Source organism: Cyprinus carpio, chromosome A1, assembly GCF_018340385.1.
Source record: "Cyprinus carpio isolate SPL01 chromosome A1, ASM1834038v1, whole genome shotgun sequence".
NCBI classification, from domain to species: Eukaryota; Metazoa; Chordata; class Actinopteri; order Cypriniformes; family Cyprinidae; genus Cyprinus; species Cyprinus carpio.
In genome coordinates, this window is record NC_056572.1 from 38,032,154 (window position 1) to 38,057,971 (window position 25,818).

General features: G+C 39.4%; 1 protein-coding gene and 1 pseudogene across 1 annotated transcript in view; both read left to right on the top strand.

Moving 5' to 3' along the window:
* LOC109073254 overlaps nucleotides 1-19,828 on the top strand; it is a 35,351-nt pseudogene extending 15,523 nt beyond the window's left edge.
* Nucleotides 1-25,818, top strand: part of LOC109053278 (protein NLRC3-like) — a 426,767-nt gene that overhangs the window by 45,196 nt on the left and 355,753 nt on the right. The gene's annotated exons all lie outside the window — the stretch shown is intronic.

A 25,818-nucleotide genomic window follows, 5' to 3' on the forward strand; every position in this document is an offset into this window, starting at 1 on the left:
ACGTGTGTGTGTGTGTGTGTTTGGATGAGTTTCCTCCGTCTGAAGGGAGCGCTGCTGAGCCTCTGGAGGAAACCGTGTGTGTTTGTGTTGGACTTTCTCTCTCATGTAAAGGCCTGTTCACACCGACAGCCAACACAAACACAAGCTCAGCTGACAATGAGCTTTCTTCCCAGCACATGACTTTCTTCACATTGGAAATTTAGCATACACAAAGGAAAGTTATTTGGTCATGCATATGCTTTAATTAAGCTTTAAGGGACAAGAGACTATAATATGTTCTGAATATACTCACAGCATGAAACTAGTAAAAACATTTACGTTAAGTGAGGTAAAAGAAATGCTGTTTGAAATAAAATAAAATTAGACAAACTTTCGGTTATATTTACAATAGATATTTCTAAGCATTTTAATTTAAGTTGAAGTAATGAAATGACTAAAACAAAAACTCAAAATATCTAAACTCAGATAAAAAAAATAATAAAAACTAAATAGACATTAAAATGACAATAAACTTTAAACTAAAATGAAAGTATGAAAATAACATGTAATAACTAATAAGATGAAAATAACTAAAATATAATATAATAAATAAAAACTTAAAACATAAGATTATTGAAAATAAAAAAGGAAATTACTAAACAAATACTTAGTTAAAATTAATTACAAAAAAAAAGCTAAGTAGACATTTAAAAAATACTAAAATTGACAAAATCACAAAACTAAACTTGAATTAAAGTTCAAGTGAAATTACTAGAACTAAAACTTAAAATAACTGCACTAAAACTGAGAAATATTGAAAATTAAATAGCAAATTAAACAAACAAAAAACAAAGCTAATGAACCTGTCAAAAACACAACTAAATTAGCAGGCTTAAACTAAATAATGATACAAAAATTGCTGTGCACAATAATATGCAGCAAAATGAATTCAGAAAATAGCTCAACCGTCAGTGCCTTTCATAGACCATTAATGGTTTTTAAAATGGATACAACATAATAAAAGTACGCATAGTTCAATTACAGCAAATTCATTATCTGGCCTCCCTGATGGAGGACACGCAGTGCCTGACACGCAGCGGTAATGAACGCTCTGTTTATTCTGGAGTGATGCACAACAGCAGCTCGTATGATTCTGTGTGCCGCAGCACGACTGCATCGACCGATCTAATGCATGTTTGATCACGCTCCTGAAGGAATGAGGGAAGCAAATTAATTTCATTTAGTTGATGAGTGTGTCATTTCCGGCTGTGGTGTGAATGTGTCTGTTTCTAATAATCTCCTGTTTCCCGCAGCGGCCGTGCTGAATGTGTGGGTTTGTTTGGGTGGGGGGGCGGGTGGAGGGATGGAGAGTGGACAGAGTGATCGAGGGCAGAACACCTAACGAACATTCAGATGATTAAATCCATCACACCAGCGATTGGTGCAGTTTAATTGAGGCGTAGCTAGTTCCTGTCCCTTACCCTACCATACCATCACTCTCTCTCTCTCTCTCTCTCTCTCTCTCTCTCTCTCGCTCGCTCTCCCTCTCCTTCTCTCTCTTTCCGTTGCAATATTTTCACCTTTCCCCTCTCTTTTGTCTTTCTCCCTCATGTGTTTCTTCTTCTGTCTCATGTCTAATAAATTTCACTTGACCTTTAAGCTTGAAAAGAAACGGAAGACTCTGCTGTTGAACTGAAATTTCTCTTTTTTCTCTCTTCTGTGCACCTTCTGCCTGTCTCTCTCTCTCTCTCTCTCTCTCTCTCTCTCTCTCTCTCTCTTCATTTATACCTCTCTCCCCTTCTCTATTTCAACGCTTGAATAGAAGTGGACCAAAAAGGTAAAGACCATGTTAACGCCGCAGTTTCTATTTCCTGTCTCTCCTCATCTTGTCTCTCTCTCTCTCTCTCTCTCTGTCTCTCTCTCTGTCTCTCTCTTTTCTCCCTGGCCCTTGTGATGTGTTCTAGTTTGATGCAGCTCCTTCATTTTCCTCCTTCTCTTGTTCACACACCTTACAAACACCAGGAAGAACCTCCTCTCTCTCTTTTCTCTTTCTCTCTCTCTCTCTCACACACATACACACACACACACACACACACACACACACACACACTTGTTTTCCGCTCTCCCTTTTGATTTGCTTACTGTTCGAAGCTAATTTATCCTCAGATCTAAACGACACACACGTCTCTGTTCATCCCTTTGCTTCCCTCAGGACCGACCTGTTGTCATTTATTTAGCGTTTTAAAAGAAAACTCCTCCTTCTCTTTTAGTAACTGTGTGCACATGCCGTGTTCCTGAAGAGCTTGACCTGTGTGTGTGGTGTGATTTGATTGACAGTTCTCCCAGCCAATCCCTGTCCTCTGTGTGAACTAACCCGCATCTCATTGGCTCCAAAGGTTCCTGTAGCCCCGCCCCCTCTTTCATGACTCTACCTCAAAAACTCTAACCAAAACTGAAATGTAGCAAATCAGTTTATGACAGCAAACAAACTATCTTATCTATCTATCTATCTATCTATCTATCTATCTATCTATCTATCTATCTATCTATCTATCTATCTACCTATCGTTTGTCTATCTGCCTGTCTTTGTCTTTCTACCTATCTTTGCTTGCACACACACTTAATGACATTGTATTTTCATCTTTTTAGAATTAAATCTCTCTTTCTCACACACACAGGCACTCATGATTCAGCAATCGGTAGTGTAAGACGTGTATGTGTGAGATTGTGTGTCACTATCAATAATATCCTCTATTATTATATGCATCGTGTGTGTGTGTGTGTGAGAGAGAGAGAGAGAGTGTGTGTGTGTGTGTGTGTGTGTGTGTGTGTGTGTGTGTGTATGTAGTAGTGTGTGTGTGTTTGTTTGTTTTTTTGTTTGTTGTTTTTTTTTTATTAACTCCTCTACTCCTGCTCATGTCTATTATCACTTTCTCTTTCTCCGTCTCTAGTTTTTGTTTGTCCTGGAACGTTAATGCGAGTGTTGGAGCCCAGTTCTGTGCGGGAGGCGGAGCATCAGTCGGGGGCGTGGTGTAAAGACCCTCTGCAAGCAGGCGATAGGCTGTACGTGATGCCCTGGACACCCTATCGCACAGATATGCTGTACGAATACGCTTCATGGGACGACTACATCCAAAACAGAGTCACCACTACCTATAAGTGAGTCTGTGTTTATATGTTTATTAGTGAGTTACACGTTGAGTGTTGTATGAGTGTTATAATAACGTTTCTGTGTGACGTACAGGTTGCCGAGTCGAGTGGACGGCACTGGTTTCGTTGTGTATGACGGGGCTGTGTTCTATAACAAGGAACGCACACGCAACATTGTGAAATATGACCTGCGGACTCGCATCAAGAGCGGCGAAGCTATTATTGCAACCGCCAACTACCACGACACATCGCCGTACCGCTGGGGCGGAAAATCCGACATTGACCTAGCCGTGGACGAACACGGGCTTTGGGTCATATATGCCACTGAAGCCAACAGCGGACGCCTCGTTGTTAGCCAGGTGAGAAAGTGTTTTAAAATTAACTTCCTGTTTATGTCGTTGGCTGTTTCCCGATCTTTCTGTAATCCGATTGGCTTGCATCTCAGGTGAACCCATACACGCTGAGGTTTGAGGGGACGTGGCAGACGAGCTTTGAGAAGCGCATGGCGTCAGACGCGTTCGTGGCGTGTGGCATCTTGTACGCTGTTCGTTCCGTGTACCAGGACGATGACAGTGAGGTGGGCGGAGACCTGATCCTGTACGCCTATGACACAAGGCGTAACCACGAGGAGCCGGTGAGAATCCCATTCCCCAACCCATACCAGCACATCTCCTCCATCAGCTACAACCCCAGAGACAACCAGCTGTACGTCTGGAACAACTACATCGTCCTGCGGTACCCGCTGGAGTTCAGCCCGCCGCAGCCCACCACAGGTCAGCATTTAAATAGCTCAGAGGTTGCTCTTTCATTTCTCAGGAGACTTAAAGGTGGGGTTGGGAATGGAAAATCGATTTTGATTCCAGAATCGGAACACTTAACTCTTTCCCCGGCATTGACGAGTTATCTCGTCTTTTAAAAGAAAACGCTTCCCCGCCATTAATGAGTTTTTACGGCTTTTTGTGTTTTCACTGTTATACACTCGGGGGCGCTATTACACATCTTCTGAACGAGTATGAAACTTCCTGAACAAAAACACACATGAACAGAACGGAGAAATGAGCTATCTCTTATGTGAACAGAAGGATATTATGCATTGTTTTCTATGAAACCTACACATATTCAACTGTTGATAAAAAAAGTATCCTTTAAGCTAGAATAAAACAGATTTGTTTTGTTTAAAAGTAGAGGCTCTGATCTTTATTTTGGTCTACTGCATATTCAAATATTCATACAGCAAAATATACCGGAGGCCATCAAATTTTAGTGACTTTTTAAAAAAGGATGGCAACTTTTAAAAAAAAAATGCTGATGGGGAAAGAGCTAAGGTCAGGAATCAGATAGATGGCAACTTTTTAAAAAAAAATGCTGATGGGGAAATTTTTTTCAAACGAAAATTTTGATTCTGCCTACCGATTCCTATGCTAGATTTTTTTTTTGAAGCCAAAACTGCTAAGTATAATATCTGTGATAGCTAAACATGTTGCAAGAGAGGTGTCACCACCAACATGACAAAGCACTGGGGCTGTCTTTGAATCATACAAGAGATTTGTTCAAGAACACTGATTCATCCAGTAATGAAACAAGTACATCTTGAATGAGTCATTTAATCATTCATTCATTCTTACATGTGATTTTGTTTAGTCTAATGATTTTTCTTCAGAATCATGAGAGAACCACAACTTCCATTGGGAAAAAAAAAAAGAAATACCCTCAACTTAGAAAAACAAAAACCCTTAATTTATCCAGAATAATGCAGTTCTTAAACAGCTCTTAAAGAGTCCAGTTTTTATGTAGCCTGTTGATTTTTGTTCATGGTGTTCAGCTCTAATAAATGTTTTTAGAAGTTTAAAAAAAAAAAAAAAAAAAATGTTTGATACCATTTTTTATCACGTTTGAATAATGGGTGTGGAAAAGAATTGGAATCAGAATCGGAATCGGAAACTGATAAAATTAAAATGATACCCAACCCTACTTAAATGAGTTCTGAGTTATCTGCTAAGTGTCTGCTTGAGCCAAATGAGTTAGTTGTTGTGAAAAAAATCATTTATTTCTCAGAGGTTGCGCTTTTAAATTTCATGAGTTTTACTGGAAATCTCAGTTGTTTCATTTAATTTGCTCAATTTGTCTGTGTTGTTTAAGTATCAACTTTGTCTCAATTGTTTCTCCTAAAATAAAACCGTACCCAAATGGGTCAGTTTTTTTCATACAGTAGTAAGACTTTAGAATCAATCTTGAGAAGCAGCTCAGATCATTTGATCTTTGATGAAAAATGTTTGAGTTCATACTGAGACTTTTGATTGCAGACCTTGGTATCTTGCCAAATTGGAACACATTATGAAATTATGTTGAGATCTCTTCCAAATATCATAGTTTTCCCAGAAGATTTCTCCGAAAATTTTAGAATTTTGTGAGATGTTTTTGTGTATATTTTGATATCTCTCTTTTTTTTGCAAATCTGAGCACAGTTTGAGATATGATTAAGATCTCATTGTTTTCTCAGGAGAAAATTGGAGAAGCAGCTCAGATCTTTTGATCTTCAGAGAATTTTGTGAGAAGTGTTTGAGTTTGAGATGTGGCTGAGATCTCTTCCAAGTCTCATCATTTCCTCATTTTAAAAATCGGTGAAGCAGCTGAGATCATTTGATGTTCAGTCAATTTTGTGACTTTAGATTGCAAATCTGAGCACGGTTTAAGAATTTGAAAAAGCAGGAGACTTTTGTGTTCCGAACCATTACGTTTATTAAAAAATGCAGGAACAGGTAGATTTTTATGATTCCCATTACATTTTTGTTAAAGTCTCTGTTTGCTCTGTTTAATCTCTTTGTACGTTTGTCTGTGTCTCCTCTCAGATCCTCTCTCGACGCCTCTTCTCTCCACCACTCCTCCGAGTGTGCTCTCCACCACCGTGTCGATGGGCTTCAGGCCCACTTCCGTCCCGTCCGTGACCTTCCACCCGGTGGGGGCTATAAACAGGGCTCCGGCGGGGCGGCCCATCACAGCCACGGTCCCGGTGACCGTCAGGCCCCCGCGCCGACCTCAGGGGCCGCGCACACCCATGTGTGAGGGCCGGGTGACCCGCGGGGTCCAGTGGCCCCCGACTCATCGAGGGGAAACAGTGGAGAGGCCGTGTCCCAAAGGATCCCTCGGTCAGTACGTGCTTGTGTGTGGGCTGGTGTTTTGGGGGGTTTCATGTGTGTGGTCACACTACAGATGAGTCTGTGTTAAAATAAAGCATTTAGTGGGTGTGTTTCAGCTGCCTCGTGTTTGTAGCTTTCCCATTTTTCCCTCTGTGTAATGTTTATTTTACATTTGATGACATCTTTTTACTCGAGGATCGTGTCTCTAGTGGATGGGTTTGTATAATATATTCGTGCACGCTGCTGAACTCTCGGTGAACTCGCCTCTGGACAGTCGTGAGGCGTTTGATGGCTTCTGATTTTCATAATCATTTGTGCAAAAGCCTAAGATACAAAAACAGGTTTTAATAACAGTTTTTTTAAATGTATTTAGCTTTATTATTAGAGGCGAGTAGTGATTCGAAAACAGTCCATTACCATCAGTGTTTAGACTTGATCGTACAGATTACACCAAGGCACTGTGAGGTCACATGCTAATGCTAGCTTTAACGCCACACTCTCACGCAGAGGAAATCTTAATCTACAATTAATCTAAATGCCATTTTCTAATTCCATTATAATTATTACACATGCAGTTTTTATAAACTAATATTCATTGAGAGACCACATGAAAATGCTGGCTTATAAAAATCCATTTGCTACGCATCAGGAGCACTGAAATTAATTTTTTTTTTTTTTTTTTATTACAGAAAATTATTAATAAACCTAAATGAAATAATGACCATTCTGTGTCCTACCTAAAATCTTGATGTTGAAATCCATTAGCCAGCTTCTGCATGTTGTCAACCGCTGTAGCCAGAAAATCTTCATGTGTGCAGTTTATGAATCAGAATGTTTTCTGAGTGTGATGTTCCTGTTTGCAGTGCTTTCCACTGACGTGTGTTGTGTTATAAGGTCAGATGTTTCTTCACAGGTTCACAGTAGTATTTCCGAAGGTTTATTTTTCATGCTTTGTTTTAGGATGTTTTGATTATTACAGGAATCCCTCTTATCCTTTTCCTTTTCCTAAGGCGTCACCTGATTCTGACTGTTTGGCAGGGTTTTTTTCTGTCTTACTCATTTTCCTGCTCTCTGTCCGTCATTCAGGTATCGCGTCATATCAGTGTATGGCTGATGACGTGGTGTGGAACCCCAGAGGCCCCGACCTCAGCAACTGCACCTCCCCCTGGGTCAACCAGGTCGCTCAAAAGGTCAGTCGAAGGTCATAGGTTAGGGGTTATCAGAAGGATAAACGGATGCAGATTGATAGATAGATGATGGATGGATGGACAGATATTTGATGTGTCTCTCTTGTTTCTGTAGATTAAGAGTGAGGAGAATGCAGCACATATCGCTGCTGTACTTGTCAATCACACACGGGGGCGGGTCTATGCCGGTGATGTCACTTCCTCTGTGCGTCTGATGGAGCAGCTGCTGGACATTCTGGACTCACAGCTGCAGGCGCTGCGACCCGGAAACAAGGAGTCAGCCACACGCAACTACAACAAGGTGTTGTATACTACACACACACACACACACACACACACACACACACATATAAACAAGTATTAGAGAAACACAGTTTTGTTTGTGTCTTTCAGCTTCAGAAGAGAGAACGGACTTGTCGAGCGTTTATTCAGGTAATCACACAGCACACAGTTGTGCAGACCTGAGTGTCTCTGTGTACGCCGCTTACGTGTGTGTGTGTGTGTGTGTGTGTGTGTGTGTCAGGCGGTGGTGCAGACGGTGGATAACCTGCTGCGTTTGGAGGCGCTGGAGTCGTGGCATGACATGAACTCCACAGAACAGTCACACACCGCCACCATGCTGCTGGACGTCATGGAGAAAGCAGCGTTTCTACTGGCTAACAACCTGTACGGGGGTCACTTCAGCGACCGCGCACCAAACGTCGGTAAGACTCATGCTGCTTCATATACACAAACATCCAGAAGTTTGGGGAGTGTTTCTTCTGCTCACCGAGGCTGCATTTATTTTATCAAAACTACAGTAAAAACTGTGAAATAATATTACGATTCAAAATAACTGTTTTCTGTGTGAATCTCTGTTAAAGTGTAATGTATTTCTGTGATGCGCAGCTGTATTTTCAGCATCATTACTGCAGTCTTCAGTGTCCCATGATCTTCAGAAATCATTCTAATATGATGATTTGCTGCTCAAGAAACATTTATTATTATTATCAGTGTTGAACACAGTTGTGCTGCTCAATATTTTTGAGGAAACCGTGATACATTTAATTTTTCAGGATTCACAGATTAATCGAAAGTTCAAAAGAGCAGCATTTATTTGAAACGGAATCTTTTGTAACATGACAAATGTCTTTACGGTCACTTTTGAGCAATTTAATGCATCCTTGATGAATAGAAGTATTAATTTCTTTAAAATATATATTGTATAAAGTAGCAATGTAACATGATCACAAATATATATATATATATCCTTTTTTTTTTAAATAGCAGAATTACTGTTACTTGAGACAGTTAATTACTGATTATTAATTAAATTAATAAACTACACAGAACAAAATCTAATTATGTAATTGTGTGTGTTAACTGCATCAAATACATTTTATATATTTTTTAAAAATTTTATATAATTAGTCTCGGATAATACTTTATGACATTTTTTAAGTTATATAAATTAACATTATTATGAACAAACAAAAATAGTATATTTTTAACATGAATAACTAATTTCAACAATAATGTTATCCTTATTGTAACGTGTTTACCAAAATGTTTAATGTTCTTATTCATTTGTATTTAAGGTAATGGTGTTAGATTTTATGCTAGTTGATTAAAAAGAGCAAGTGTGTTGTGTGTGTGTGTGTGTGTGGTGTGTGTGTGTGTGTGTGTGTGTGTGGTGTGTGTGTGTTCAGATCTGGAGGTGTATGTGCTCAACACAGAGATGGAGCTGAAGGATCTGTCCTTCCCAAACTCGTATGACAGCGACAGCACCATCCAGGTGTCGTCATCCACCATCAAACAGTACAGCCGCAACGGTCAGTCTCTCTCTCTCTCTCTCTCTCTCTCTCTCTCTCTCTCCTCCCTCTCTCTCTCCGTCAGTCTCTCTCTCTGTCCTCTCTGTCCTCAGTCGTTCTCAGACGCTCACACCCTTAATAGGTTTCTCTGTGCCACATGTATTGGGCCAGTTCGCTCGGAGTTGCCATAGTAACAGTCTCCTGGTCACCGGGCTCCGTGGCTGTTGCCAGTGGTGACGCGCGTGTGTGTTATGAGCTGTGTGGGATCACCCCTTATCGATCGCAGCTGACCGTGTCGTGTAGATCTGACCATGTGACGTGCGTGTGTGTGTGTGGGTGTGGCTCCATCACAGGTCAGGTGAAGGTGGTTTTTCACGCTCTATAAGAACCTGGGCTCGTTCCTCTCCACTCAAAACGCCACGGTGAAGACGCACGGCGAGTTGGGAGGACACGGTCTAGCCGTCAACTCCCACATCATCTCTGCCTCCATGAACAAAGAGTCCAGCCGCCGGTGTTCCTGAACAAAAACCCACGTCGAGAGTCTCACGCTGCGACCAACCTGCAGGTGCTAACACACACTGGCAACACACACTCACATTCACTCACACACACACACACACAGACACACACAACACACACCACACACACACAAACACACACACTCACACACACACACACACATATAGACTGACTTTGCCATCTTCTGCTGATCGTTAAGAAATCTATTGTTTCATACTCGAGCTGCAGTTTAGAGTTAGAGATAAAGTCATGTAGAAAATGTAGAACCAAAAAAATGTATATCTAAACAAAAATACACTACTGTTCAAAAGTAATGTTTTTTGAGAAATTAATACTTCTATTCATCAAGGACAAAGGCTGATGCTCAAAGTGACAGTAAAGACATTTATAAGGTGTTAGAAAAGAGTTTCTATTTCAAAAAATGCTGTTCTTTTGAACTTTCAATTAATCTGTGAAACTCGTGAAAAAATTACAGTATCAAAGTTTTCCACAAAAATATTGTGGCAGCACAACTGTGTTCAACGTGTCCAGAAGGTTTCTTTGGTTCTTTAAAAAAAACACAGACTTCACTTTTTTTTTTTATGAATTATTATGTGTGAGTGATGTTTGTTGTGATGATGATGAGTGTATAGGTGCACATCACAGAAATACATTACACTTTAACAGAGATTCACATCTGTTAATAATATTAATATTATAAAATATTACAGATTTTTTTATTGTATTTTTAGGCAAAAAAATTTTTTTCTACCAAACCCAAATTGTAGTGTACATTAGAAAAAGCAAGTTTATTTATATATCGCAAAAGTAATTTTAAAAAAAAAAAAGTGTTTAAAATTATTTAAAAATGTTTTAAGAAGAAAAAGATAAACTGCAATCAGTTTAAAGAAATCTCATCCAAAAAAATAAATAATTAATAAATAATTAAACCTGGAAGTAATGAGAGAGTTTTAAGCCTTTACAAATGAAAAACAAGAATAATTATGACAGGGCACAAAGAAAAGAGAAATTATATTTCATAATATTTAATATATACAATTTATCATTTCACAGCAATGTGTGACTAATGTGGCATCAAATTAAATGAGTGCCATTGATACTGTGTCTCAATATTCTTTTATCATCTCAGATCCGTCTGGAGAACATGATCCATCCGGTTTAGTTTATGAAGCTCCAGTGCTGCTGAAGGACACACCAAATACATTCTCATTTATTCAAAAACAAATGAATAAATAAAAACAATGAAAAACATTTTCTCACATGCTCTCAGACCGTGAGTTTTTGAGGAACATGAACACACTCTTATAATCGGCTCACGGGCGTCTGTGTGTTGTGTTTGACAGCTGGAGAATCACTTCAATCCCAACTGTTCGTTCTGGAATTACGAGCGCTCGATGACGGGTCAGTGGTCCTCACATGGCTGCAGACCACGTCTGCACAGCAACAACCCGCACACCACCTGTGCCTGCTCGCATCTGACCAACTTTGCCGTGCTTCATGAACCACCAGCAGCCCACCGTGAGTCTCAAACACTCACACACGCGTTTAAAACCCTTCAACGCACATCCGCATGTGTCAGTCATTCACGCTCTGTTGTTCCTCTCGGTGCCAGTATCCCAGCTGGTGTTCAGGGTCTGATCCTGTTCGTCATCACGTGGGTGGGGATGCTGATTTCTCTGGTGTGTCTGGCTCTGTGCATCTCCACCTTCTGCTGCTGCCTGCGAGGCCTTCAGAGCGACCGCACCTCCATCCACAAGAACCTGTGCCTCACGCTCTTCATCTCAACCTCCTCTTCCTCATCGGCATGGACAAGACACACACTATACCGTGAGTTCACGAGGACCAGACCGCATCAGACTAAACCAGACCACGCCAGACTGCATCAGAGTTAACCAGACCACATTAGACTAAACCAGACGACTCCAGACTGCATCAGAGTAAACCAGACCGCATTAGACTAAACCAGACCACGCCGACTACGCATCAGAGTTAACCAGAACCACATTAGACTAAACCAGACGACTCCAGACTGCATCAGAGTTAACCAGACCGCATTAGAACTAAACCAGACACACGCCAGACTGCATCAGAGTTAACCAGACCACATTAGACTAAACCATACGATCCAGACTGCATTAGAGTAAACCAGACCGCATTAGACTAAATACCAGACCACGCCAGACTGCATCAGAGTAAACCAGACCGTATTAGACTAAACCAGACCACTCCAGACTGCATCAGAGTTAACCAGACCGCATTAGACTAAACCAGACGACTCCAGACTGCATCAGAGTTAACCAGACCACATTAAGACTAAACCAGACCACGCCAGACTGCATCAGAGTAAACCAGACCACATTAGACTAAACCAGACCACGCCAGACTGCATCAGAGTTAACCAGACCACATTAGACTAAACCAGACGACTCCAGACTGCATCAGAGTTAACCAACCGCATTAGACTAAACCAGACGACTCCAGACTGCATCAGAGTTAACCAAACCATATTAGACTAAACCAGACACGCCAGACCTGCATCAGAGTAACCAGGACGCATTAGACTAAACCATACCACGCCAGACTGCATCAGAGTTAACCAGACCACATCAGACCAAACCAGACGACTCCAGACTGCATCAGAGTTAACCAGACCACAATTAGACTAACCAGACCACGCCAGACTGCATCAGAGTTAACCAGACCACATTAGAATACAAACCAGCCGACTCCAGACTGCATCAGAGTTAACCAGACCCACAATTAGACTAAACCAGACCACGCCAGGACTGCATCAGAGTTAACCAGACCACATTAGACTAAACCAGACGACTCCAGACTGCATCAGAGTTAACCAGACCACATTAGGACTAAACCAGACCACGCCAGACTGCATCAGAGTTTAACCAGACCACATTAGGACTAACCAGGACCACGCCAGACTGCATCAGAGTTCACCAGACCACATTAGACTAAACCAGACGACTCCAGACTGGGGCTGCATCAGAGTTACCAGACACATTAGAACAAAACCAGACCACGCCAGACTGCATCAGAGTTAACCAGGACCACCTTAGACTAAACCAGACCACACCAGACTGCATCAGAGTTAACCAGACCACATTAGACTAAACCAGACCACGTCAGACTGCATCAGACTAAACCAGACCACACCAGACTGCATCAGACTAAACCAGACCACATTAGACTAAACCAGACCACTCCAGACTGCTCAGGAGTTAACCAGACCGCATTAGACTAAACCAGAACCAGACCACTCCAGACTGCATCAGAGTTAACCCAGACCACATCAGAGCAACCAGACCACGGCCAGACTGCATCCAGAGTTAACCAAACCATATTAGACTAAACCAGACAACACCAGACTGCATCATGGTTAACCCAGACCATATTAGACTAAACCAGACCACACCAGACTGCATCAGAGTAAACAAGACCGTATTATACTAAACCAGACCACACCAGACTGAATCATGGTTAACCAGACCACACCCCCATCACATTAGAGTGTAGCACTCTACTCAAGACCATGTCAAACAAACACCAGACTCACATCAGACCAAACAAGACTAATCAGACTAAAACCAAACCTCATCAGACCAACAATCAACCTAAAGCAGACCACATCAGACCACATTAGACTAAACCAGACACATACCGGCCCTAACAAGACGTTATCAGACTAACCAGATCACATCAGGATACATTATAGTAAACCAGGCTACACCAGACCACCTCAGCAGTGATGTGCTCATACGTGAAGTGTGTGTGCAGGTGGTGTGTCCGGTTCTGGCCGGTCTGCTGCACTTCTTCCTGCTGTCCGTGTTCTGCTGGCTCTGCATGGAGACGGTGCAGCTGTATGTGCTGATGGTGGAGGTGTTCGAAAGCGAGACGTCTCGTCGTAAGTACTACTACCTCTCTGCGTACGGCTTCCCCTCGCTGGTGGTGGCCATATCTACAGCCATCGACTACAGGACGCTACGGAGGACCTAAAGCGTGAGTGTGTTTCCATCTGCAGGAGTCCTAAGTCTTGACCTCGGTTGTGTTTGCGTGTGTAATTTCTCTCTCTTGTGTTGTGCAGTTGCTGGCTGAGAGTGGATTATACTTCATCTGGACGGTTATTGGCCCCGCCTCCTTCATTATCCTGGTAAGAGATCCTCATTTGAATGCATTAGTTTAGAAATCAATGCATCAACTGCAAATACATCACCTTTTTGTTAGTTTCTCTCTCTTTCTCTATGTATGTAATTAAATTTTTTAAAAATATATAGTTAAAATGTATGCTTATTTTAATACACAAATATTTATTTCTTTATTTTAAGTTATTATAAGTGTTTTAAGTACTATTCTAAGTTCCATTTCAATTGTGGTAAATTCCTTTTATTTGACCAGACTGACAAACTTGACATATTTACATATTTACACATGTATCCACATGAAAAATTGTTTATAAATATTTAGAGTAAAAAACTAATAATAATGTTTATTTATTTATAATCAAATGTTTTATTTAAAGAAAAATATATATTTATTTTTTTAATTGTAATGCAGCTATTATATACATATAAGCAGCAAACACACTTTGAGTACTATAGCATATCCCATAATGCAATGTCTCAACGAGACCCTCTATTTCCAGTATGAATGTTTTGACTCATTATTTGACCAGACTGACAAATCACATGACGTTTACACAAAATTGGATTAAAATGCAAAATAACTTTAATTTGTGAGTGGATACATGAAGGCCCCCTTGCTGGAATGAGAGTCTTCTGAGTGTTTTCTGCTCTCTTAAGAGCCCGTCTGACCTTTGACCTCTTGTGTGTAGCTGAATCTGGCAGTGTTGGTCATCACCATCCACCGGATGCTGCGACACTCCACTGTTCTGAAGCCAGAGTCCCAGCCGATTCGACAACATCAAGTAAGAATGCAGGCGTCAGGGGTCACTCTCAGTTCCTCGGCTACAGCACATGATATTTACCAGAAATCTGTAGCAGTGAGCTCTCTATCTAGACAATAATATACACCCTCACGGCTCAAACATGAAGGATATCTCCTGCTGTCTGAGACTCCATTAGAGTCGAGTCTCCAACATTTACAGATAATAAAATATAATAAAAAAACCACAAACAAACAAAAAACAATTAAAAGAAATTAAATAAAAAACTGTGAAGTCCTGATGGGGCTGGACACTCATGAAGATATCTATTTAGAGAAATGGTTATTTCATGCACTCAAAAAAAAAAAAAAACACGGACCAAATTGTTTAAGATGTATTTTATTCTTTAAATTGCAAAGTTATTTTATTTATTTATTTATAATTTATTTTCATTTTTATTTATTTTATTATTTTTACAAAATCAGTTTTTATTGAACTGCAGTGGACACTTGTGTTATTTTAAGTCTAATTTCTATACCACATTTGTGTTTAATAAAATTTAGAACAGTGTTTCTTTTTATATTTTATGTTATATTTGTTCATCATCATTTTTTTGTGTATTTTTTGTATTTAGTTTTTATTTCAAAAATAGATGTTTTATGTTTTATAAATTTTTTATTTCCATTTTGGTTGTAGTCATTTTAATTTTATAGGCATTTTTATAAGCTTTTGTTTTTCGAAGTATGTCTATTTAGTTTTTATTCATTTTTATTTTTGTTTTAGTTAAAGTAATTTAATTAAATAGGCTTTTTTATTTATTTATTTTTTCTATTTAGTTTTTTTTTTTTAGTTTAATATTTATTTTTAGTTTTTATTCTTTTCTTTTTTTAGTTTTAGTTGTAGTAATTTCATGAAAAATTAGATATTTGTTCACATTAAATGTATTTAGTTTACAAATGTTTTCCAGTATTTTTAGTTTTATTTAACACGGCATCACGAGAGCATTGGTAACGCTGTGTGTGTGTGTGTGTGTTGAGGTGCTGGACGCTCAGCTCTATCACGCTGCTGTTACTGGTGTCTCTGACGTGGATCTTTGGCCTCCTGTTCATGAACGACAGCAGCGTGGTGATGGCTTACCTCTTCACCTCCTTCAACGCCCTGCACGGCATGTTCATCTTCCTCCTGCACTGCGCGCTGCAGAAGAAGGTGTGTGACTGTTTGTGGCTGTTTCCTCACGTGTGTCTGTCCTCCTGACCTGCTTTCACATGCAGCGCTGTGTGTTCAACAGGTGCAGAAAGAATACAGCAAATGCTTGCGTCAGTCATCCTGCTGTGGCCACGCCTCCTCCACCGGTTCCCACGGTTCCCTCAAGAGCTCCGCCCACAGAGGCAACAATCGCTACTATGGCGGCAGCCAATCACGAACGCGCCTGCACAAAGACAGTTAACACACATGAGTGTGTCTGTCCCAGATATCAGCCTTACAGGAATTTTCACACCTGTGGTTTTAAATCTCACCTGTGAGTGTGTGTGTGTGTGTGTGTGTGTGTGTGTGTGTGTGTGTGTGTGTGTGTGTGTTCAGAGCCGTATCAGGAGGATGTGGGAACGACACTGTTCGACGGCAGACAGAATCGTCCTTCATGGCATCTGCAATCAACAATACACCCACACTCACCCGAGGTGAAATACACACACACACACGGTGGAGTGCCACACACCCACACACACACACACACACACCACACACACACACACACACACACATCCAGAGTGAAACGTCCCCCTTAATCACCATTCATCTTAATTAGTTATACAGAAATATCTACATTGTGCTTTTGTCAAAATTTTTAATATTACTAAATAAAGAAATGTGAAAAATTATATTATTATTAAAAAAAAAAAAAAAGATTAGAATAAATGTAAAACATTTCTGGTCTGTTATAAATAATTAATAGATTAGTTTAAGAAATTATAATACACAGAAAAATATTTTTTAAAAGTGGACTTTATTTAAAAAACTAAAATATTAGCAGTAATAAAAAATTATTAATAAAAAAATGTTAGTAATAACCAAGAATAAAAATGGTGTAATTATAATGTATAAACAGACATGAATAAAAACATTTGAATTAAAAATTTAGAAATTTGACCATTTATTTTAAAAACTTTAAAAAAAGGAACATATTCACTTTTTAAAATTACATTTAATTTAATTTGAAAATGTATTTTTAAACTTAAAATTTATTTAATAAATAATAACATCAAAAAGTATGTCATACAAAAGTACATAAAATATGAATAAAAACTTAATCCTCTATCAGATACATTGTTACTCTCTTTTATTTGAAAATTTTACTTTTTTTTCCAACAAAATATACAATTACACAGTTAGAATTTTTTTCCCTAAAATTCACACCAAAAGGGCATTATTTTCGGAGAGCGACTCATATCAACTCACACAGCTATAATGTATCCCTGGATCGTGCTGTTTCTCCTCAGGCACTATGGGTAATCACCTCCTAGCCAATCCAATGCTACAGACCCGCTCTGGCTCCTCCCCTTACAACACCCTATTGGCTGAAACATTCAACCCCCCCTCACCAGCAGTTTTCAACGCCACTGGTCAGTGTGTGTGTGTGACGAAGAGCACTTGTTTTGTGTGTTTTCTCTAAATGTTTGTATCTGTACTCACTGTGTTTCTCCTCTCTTCTGTCTTGCTCTCTCTGTTCTGTCTCTTTATGAACTGATCTACAGGCACGTTCAGAAACTCAAGTATGGACACGTGTTCACACTCTGTCTGTCTGTGTTTCTTTCATTTCCATGCTGCTCTTTCATCGTCACCTCCCTGCTGTGTCAACTCAGTTATTCAAATCCAGCATGACAAAAAACATTCATAAATGCTAGGGTCTCATTTCTACAGTATCACATTTACGCTACAATGACTGGATCAGACATCAGATTTTCCAGTGTTTTAGATTTCCATTTCTACAGAGCTGGATTATTAACTTGAATAAAAGAGAGAAGACTGGATCAGCAGAAACTGGGGGACTATGTCCAAGTTGGGTTTTGAATGACACAAGGGTTCGTAATTCTAGAATTATTCCGGTTTACTGTGAGCAAACTGACAGGAGGCATGACAGTCGGCGTTATTGAGGAAAGAGTGAATGTTCATGTTCACCCACATGCATGAGAAGAACGTAAACAAAAAAAGCATCACTGTATGCACACATTCATGCACATGCATCAGAATCAATTATATAGCAATGCCATATTCACTAAACAGTGTCACGTTCTGACAGTAACAAACTTGAAATTCGGTTTGAATGTTTGAACTGAAACATTTCCAGATGGATCTGAATTAAATTTTTGCTGTTCAAACTACAAGCAATAATTCAGAAAATCTGACTTTTTTAACCGAGCATTTCTCTCTCTGTCCTGTAGAGGGCACTCTGTCGCGCAGCCGTGAGTCGTGTGGGCTGGAGGGAGTTCGGCTCAATGGAAACTACAACAACAGCTACTCGCTTCACGGAGGGAGCTCGGATCTGCTGGGGGGCGTTCCTGTGGGATCCGGGGGCGTGTCTGGAGAAGTCACCCCTGCGCTTTTGACGCCTAGAGGGGTGGAGCCTGCTGGCGGTTTGAGGCGGAACCTTTCTGATGCAGCAGCGTTGGAGAAGATGATCATATCCGAGCTCGTCCAGAGCAACCTGCGGCCTTCCACCGATCGCTACGGCAGTGGACCGAATTCCACGATGCACCGGCAGGATTACGCAACGTCGACGAGTCACCGAGAGCCTCCGCAACGGCCCTTGCCCCGCCCACCACCGCCACCTCCACAGGATGAGGAGGAGCTGCTGTACAAAGCGCTGGAAAAGCCACGCCTCCCGGACAAACCCCGCCTACCTGATAAACCCCTCCTGCCGGATAAGCCTCGCTTCCTGGAGCACGCCCAGTCTGTGTTCTACCAGAGCGAGGAGGACTCGGAGAGCTTCTCGGCGGAAATCACGGATGCCGTGGGCGGGGCCGGACCAGACTCCTCCTCCCTGTACGCACGGGACCGTGATTCGTCCTATCCCGACAGCAGTCCGGAGGGACACTGGGGGGCAGAGCCACACCCCACCCTCCCACCGGACGAGCTGTACTTCAGCGCAGGACGCCAAGCATACATGTCAGCCTTTTACCAGCCTCCGCCGCGCAGGACCAACGACGAGGCTCAGCTGGGACTGCAGCCCTCGCAGGGGGAAGGCGACGGACAGATGCAACTGGTGACGAGTCTGTGACTAGGGCGCTGGTGACCAGGACACGTAGATCTGGAGGAGGACAATGAGGATGGACGTCTTCAACATCCCCATCATCATCGCAATTAACATCTGGACGAATCTCTAGAAATAATGTGTCTGGTTTGTAGGTCACCCAAAATCTTAAGAAAGAGTTCTGAATTCACTTGATTTTGTAGTGAAGTATGAGCCAGACGTGCTTCCAGGAGATTCACACATTAGTATGAAGCTATGCTTTCAGATAATGAAAACCATTATCGTGTTTCTTGAGATCTCCCAGAAAGAGCAGTGTGTTGAAAGCGTTGGGAGAACCCCGTTTAGATAATGATGATGATGAAGATGATGGCAATGTTGTCTTCCTCCTCCACGTCTCTGTCTCCTGGTCACCCGCACACTCACCCTGCTCATCTCACTGCCATCCAAGCACATCTGTCTGTCCTTTCGAAGAAGAAATCTTCTTATCGGGTAGTTTTTCCTCCATGTGTCCATTCTCCATCTTTTTCCCTGCTGAGAAAAATTCGTTTTAAACCATCCTGGGGTAGATATCTGGTCTCCTGGCCTGGCCAAACTGGCCCATTTTGCTGGTTTTGGGTGGGAGACCATCTGAAAACCACCTTAGGCTGGCTTAAGGTAGTTTTTCAGTGGGATTTCTTTCATTCAGGGTGGTGTGGTTTATGAGTGTCAGACCTTTATTAGAATGTGATAACACTTAAACCAGAGACCACAGCTCTTACACATGCCAAAAAAAAAAAAAATCACACACTCTTGGGGAGCAGTTACTGTCAGGATCACCGTCATAAGGTTAAGAGTCATGGGTTCAACACGTCAAGCAAATCAACCAGAGTGTTGTTTTTGAGCAGTGAGGTGGATAACAAACTCTTGCGCCACCTGTCCCGGACGCACCCAACCAATCATCTGCTTTGGTGTTCAAGACACTGACCAATCATGTTGTTGGGTTTTGAGAACGTTGACTCAATGCTCCGCCCCCTTCCTGTGTTTAAGTAGGTTAATCAAGGACGTGACATTTAGCGGACAGCTGCTCGCAACTTCCTGTAAATACAAACTGAGAGACGCAACGTCTCTGGACATGCTCCTCTTTCACTTATGAGTTTATGGTTGAAAAAAAAGTCTTAAAGAATATGTAGATGAACTGATGACACTGTCTCCTCCTCCGGCCTTTTTCTCACTTTGTCTCTTTCGGTCTTTCTCGCTCTCTCAGAGTATTTCATGTAAAAATATAAGAAATGTTTTTTAATCAAAATAAAACAGACAAAAGCAAATATGATGCTGTTCAGACTTTTCCTCAGATCATTTTTTAAATGTCATTCAGGATCTCCGATGAACTGAATGAGGTCAAGGCGCAGCTGGTGAACAGGTAGAGAGCATCTCAAGCATCTAGGATGAAACACAGATTCCTGTGAGCATTATAACTTATTTTGCAGCCCTTCTAATGTTTGGCTGCTAAGGTTTGTATTAATATTTGTCTTAAGGAAAAAGATGTTTTTTAAAAAATGTGATTCAGCCTTATTGGCGCTGGAAAAACATGACTGGTAACCAATCAGACTTTAGGACAATTTTAGAGTTACACTGAGCAAGGATGTGATTTATTTCCCGCCCATATTTATATGGATTTGCATATTTTCCGACCTACGGTATGAATTGGTTTTTTTTTTACGAATTTAAATACAATTATAAACAATAAAATTATTATTATTATATAGTCATATCAAACTGGGAAGAACATGGCTGATCACATGTCTGGTTAAGTACATAGTTCTGCATTATCAACATCAGCAACATTTGTTTTGGGTTAGGTTTGTGTTTTAACAATGAGATGACATGTGGGTGTGTGTTTTTTCTCTTTCAGTTTCCTGCACGGCTCTGAATTCAGAGCTTAAGTTTTGTTCAGGTTTGGTCAAATTTTTAAAGTCATTTGTTACCAGAAATGATCAATTAAATCAGAATGTAAACCACAGAGACACTGAGGACGATGGCATGTATGAAAGTCCATATCTGTGGTGTGGCAGGGTTCCATTCGGGCAGGATAATGGGCAAACTCCTAATGCTACAAAAACATCATAAAGCATTGAGTTACAGAGATATTGTTAGAGATGTCAGTGATTTGGTATTAAACGTTCACTGCATTCCTTGAACCCAACTTGCTGTCAATAATGTTTGGAAACATGATAAACACAGTAAAGACTACAGTCTTCACTTCGGTTTGGAGCATTTGGTGAAGACAATCTTCTCATTAATCTCATTAATGTATTTTAAAACTTATTTTTCAGTTAAAAATCCTGAAGAGAATTCACTGGTGCGATGAAACAAAATATGCTATTATCACATAATCAATGAAAGCAGAATGTTCAAAGCAGACGTTTTTGGCAGAATTTAGAAGTTTGATTCAGAATTATGTGGAATTAAGAATCATGAGAAATCACGAGTTGCATGGTGATGCAATAGAGAAGTGTCATTGAGATCTAATGAGAAATGCAATCATGAATGCATCTCTAGCACAGGGATGCAGGAAGCATTTGTTTGCTTCCTACAATGGAAAAGATGACCTCACCAGTGATTTGTGGTTAAAATGGTTAAATGTGCACCATTGAAAGTTAAATATCCATTTTTGGCATGGCCAATTTATTATTATTATTATTTGCCCAGGTGTGTATACTATAAATAACTAGATTGCTTAGGTCTAAAATACTTTCAGGTGTGAGTGAGTAGTATATTTTATTTCTAACAATCGCAAGCAAACCAACAATGGACCAAATGTGAATGAATTAATTTTGATAATGACAAACATCCGTGTCATCATGAGTCAGGTAGCCTCGGCTGGTAGGTGTCGTAACTACAGCGCCTTTTCTTATTATTACATTTTCTTATAGTCTATTTTTAACAGCGTTAAAAAGTTACTCATCGGTTGAACTAGACTTAAGAGAGTCAGACGTGATTTCCTCAGAAACAGTTTAACTGGGGTTTCAAAAGTTAATGTCAAGCTCATACTTAATTCATAGATCTGTAAAATTGTAATAAATAAATACATTTTCAATTAAAAAAAATCGTAATTAAACACTTCCTTGGGAATTTGAAATAACCCGCGCGTCACGTGATCATTAACGGACATCAGAGGCGCGTGAACATGCGAGTGTGTTGTTCAGTCATTGGAAATATAAATTTAAGACCTTAAAGATATTTCAAAAGATATTTAAGAAAATACTTACAGATTATTAAACGTTTGGGAATATCCCCGCCTCAGGAGGACGAGTGTAAGTGTGTCTCAGCTCCGGTAGAGGGCGCGCCGGAGCGCCATGAATGACACCGATCGCGGCAAACCGTGAGCTCGTGCCAAACCGGAACCAGAGGAGCATGTTGAGGTTAGTCATTCTTTTTGATGGCACGCTGACGAAATACTTTCTTCTGCAGATCTGAGCTTTTGACACACAGTAATTAACACAGCTTTAACCTTTTATTCTTACTATTTTATCTGAAATGAAACGCCATACTCCATCAGTGTGAGAAAGTGAACGCGTCGCTTTCTGTGGAAATGTCGTTTTTAGATCTGACACCACAGTATCACAGAACACACCTCTGGTGATTCTTGGCAGGAATTCCTCCCAGCTCTTGAATAAAATCCCACAACTCTTACTGCTGCACTATTCGCATTTAAAAAATAGTTTTTTTTTTTTTTATTAGTTTTCTTACTAATCAGAAATTACATAGAAACAGCGAGTAACACTGAATCAGGCATTTCATTTTTAAGTAGAAAAAAATGAATAGTATTATTTTGTACTTGATTATTTGATGTACTCCAATAATCTTTGATTTATTTACAACTTTCATTTGTTTGTGGTTTTTAATCTTTTTATTCAGTTTATGAAGGTGCTGTAAATTGAATCAGTATATTTCGTCATAATAGTGAAATATAATATATATATTTTTTTTTCGATAAAGCTTAGTTTTATTGTAAATGACAAACTAATATTAATAATTTCATTAAGTTCAACCGTTTTTTTTTTTCATTGACGTGCCCCCAACTCGAAAACTCACAAAAAAATCAGATTTTCACTCTTAATTACAATTTTTTTGGTGCCGGTCATTTTATAAATGCGTTCTTTCCGACGTGACTTGAGCACTCCATATGACCAGAGTATCTAGTATCCCACAATGCAATGTGCTTTAACATATTTTTCTTGACTTCATTGTTATTTGAACACAGACTAATCGATTTCAGATAAAACTACATGAAAAAAAAAAACAACCACAAAAAAAAAAAAAAGAGTAATTTGCAAGATGATGCCACTCCAACTTGACCATCATGAGGTCACGTGTAGCAATATACAGTACTGTTAGGAATAATGCTACTCTTTCACTCGCTATTTAAAAAAAAAAATAATAATAGGCATTTTGGAGCGTTGTATTACAGCACTTTGCATGTTATGCAGTTTTTATTTGTGCGATTTTCATCTGAAATTGAGTCACAGTAAGCATTTTCTTTATGCTGTTTATAATGTTGTGTACAGTAGTTCAAATTCAGGGCTCATCTGCTTGTCTGTATAAAGTATGCATCATCAGTAAAGTGTATATTGAATTTGGTCTCCTAATATCACTGTCTCAGTACATTAGTGCTTACCACAAACCTGGTAAGAAATAACTTGCAGGCAGCAGAGGAACTGGTGTTATGTCTTGAGAAAACTTTTGTTGCCTCGGGATGAATCATGTTTTGTAGACTGATCAGATACGGATCACCCAGACCCTGGGCTTTGAATTTAAGTGAATCATAAGTGTAGTCCATGTCATCTGACTCACTGCTCAGGTTCTTATGAACTGAAATCAATGATAAACGAGCCAGAAATACTGGCTTGGATTAGCACACACCCAAAATAAATGTCCATGCAGAATACTCACCTACAGATGAGAGCAAAGATCTAGGCATATTTAACAGGAATGATCAGATTGGTTACATAAATAGGGATTTCCAAAGGCTGATTCTTTAAAGGTCACCTTTGTCATCATTCAATGTTGCCAGATTGGACGGGTTCCCATCCAATTGGGCTTTTTTGGTAATGTCAGACTGGAAAAAAATATATTGTGTGGGTTGATAAAATTTGGGATGCTTTTTGATACAACTGGCGGGTGTTTCAGTGTGAAAGTCACTCGGGACAGATGATAGAATGTATCATTTGCACATGCTTTTGAGTCTTACCATTTTAAACTGTGAGACTGCTTTCTGTGAGCTCACACCCAAAGCACGTGCACATAGAGCCGCATCTGTGAGCCCGTGACTACAGAATTAAGTTGTGTTGCGCCTTATTGCGCATAAATGGCCAAATACAAACAAAAATTATGTATTCACGTAGACAGTAGATTTATTTCTAAACATGGTTGGTTATAGGCTATTAAGTGAATGTAAACAGTTGAGAAACTAATGTGTAACAGTTAGATCCATGCATGAGGTCTTAAAGAGACAGCAACCTAAATAAACCTGCTGCTGTCTGTCATTAATGTTTATTTATACAATAAGACCAGCCAGTGTTATTTTGAAGTTAAATAGATTATTTAGTTTCTGTGGTATTTCTGTACCTGAATATAACTGTTATACCTACATGAAAAACTTCAAGTTCATTTTAGTTGTATCTTGTTATTGTCTCTGTCTCTGTCTGTCTAGATACAGCGCTGGTTAGTTACTGATTACATGTAATCTGAATTACATAATCAGATTCCAAATAAGTACTTGCAATTAGATTGTATTACATTTTACAATACTCATAATCACTCTACAGTTATTTTTAAATTGATTATTTATTATTAACACATAGCAATAAATTATGTATAATTTCTAAAATAACTTACCGCTTATATATTCTGGAAGTCTTGCAGTTTTGTGGACATTCACACAAAGTCCAGTCGCTAGTCAAGTGAAAATAAGAAAACTGAGAGGTCACCACTAGATTTGCAAAAAAAAATTATTGACTTTTTAAGAAGTGTTTTCTTAAGATTTCAATATTGCATCGACTACTGATGAACACATTCATTTTTATTTGAATAATCACTCAGTGGGTTATTTGGCCATGTATTACTATGCCTCTGGATGGCTTTTGTCTTTCAAATGCATTAAAATGCACAAATTCAAACATTTTTCTTATTAGCATACAATGCAGGGATCCCAAACTTTTTTGTCAGCCGAACCTCTTTCACCAAATATTTTTACAGTAATAAGTTAATAATTAAGTAACACATTTGCATGTTCATGGTTCCCTGATGTTAGTTAATGGTCACAGAACATATAAAATATTTATTTTCTTTTTTTTTTTGTAAGTGTTTTATTTTAATTTCCCATTTTTATGATTTAATTAATGATTAGCTTTTCATTAAACTCACAAACCACAGTTTGGGAAAGCTTGACATAATGTTTAATGTACTTCATGATGATAATATAATAGAAAATTTTTACAAGATTATTTTATTTATATTATTTTATATTGATATTATAAATGAGTTAGGTCTAATCAGTAACAGACCACAATTTGTAAGTAATCTACCCAGCTCTATCTATCTATCTATCTATCTATCTATCTATCTATCTGTATTTCTGTCTATCTATCTGTATTTCTATCTATCTATCTATATGTCTATCTATCTATCTATCTATCTATCTATCTATCTGTATTTCTATCTATCTATCTATCTATCTATCTATCTATCTATCTATCTATCTATCTATCTATCTATCTATCTATCTCTCTGTCTGTCTGTCTGTCTGTCTATCTATCTATCTATATGTCTATCTATCTATCTATCTATCTATCTGTATTTCTATCTATCTATCTATCTATATATATCTATCTGTCTATCTGTCTGTGTCTGTCTCTGTCTATCTATCTA